We start from the raw sequence: 333 nt of genomic DNA on the forward strand, positions 1-333 counted from the left end.
CTGCGGCCACAAAGCTCGGGAGCCGCCGCCCCCTCGCGGGCCGCCAGGCGCTACGGGTCGGTCGGCGCGGAGGAGGGCGGGAGCGCGGCCCCGCGCAGTCGCCACCTCCCCGAGCTGCGGCCGGCGGCCTCCCGGGAGCTCGGGGCGGGGCGCGGGGGCCCCCCACCTTCCCACCCTCTCTCGCTGCGCTGACATCCTTGGGCTGGTTGCGTTCCCTTTCCCACCTTTGCGGAGGAGCTCCTGAAGGGCCTGAAAAACTGTTTCATTTCCGTGAACAACAAAAGAATGCGTCTGTCGCAAGGGATTTGGCGACTCTGGACATGAGTTAGCTCG

Source organism: Hipposideros armiger, unplaced genomic scaffold (assembly GCF_001890085.2).
Source record: "Hipposideros armiger isolate ML-2016 unplaced genomic scaffold, ASM189008v1 scaffold_133, whole genome shotgun sequence".
In the NCBI taxonomy this organism is placed as follows: Eukaryota; Metazoa; Chordata; class Mammalia; order Chiroptera; family Hipposideridae; genus Hipposideros; species Hipposideros armiger.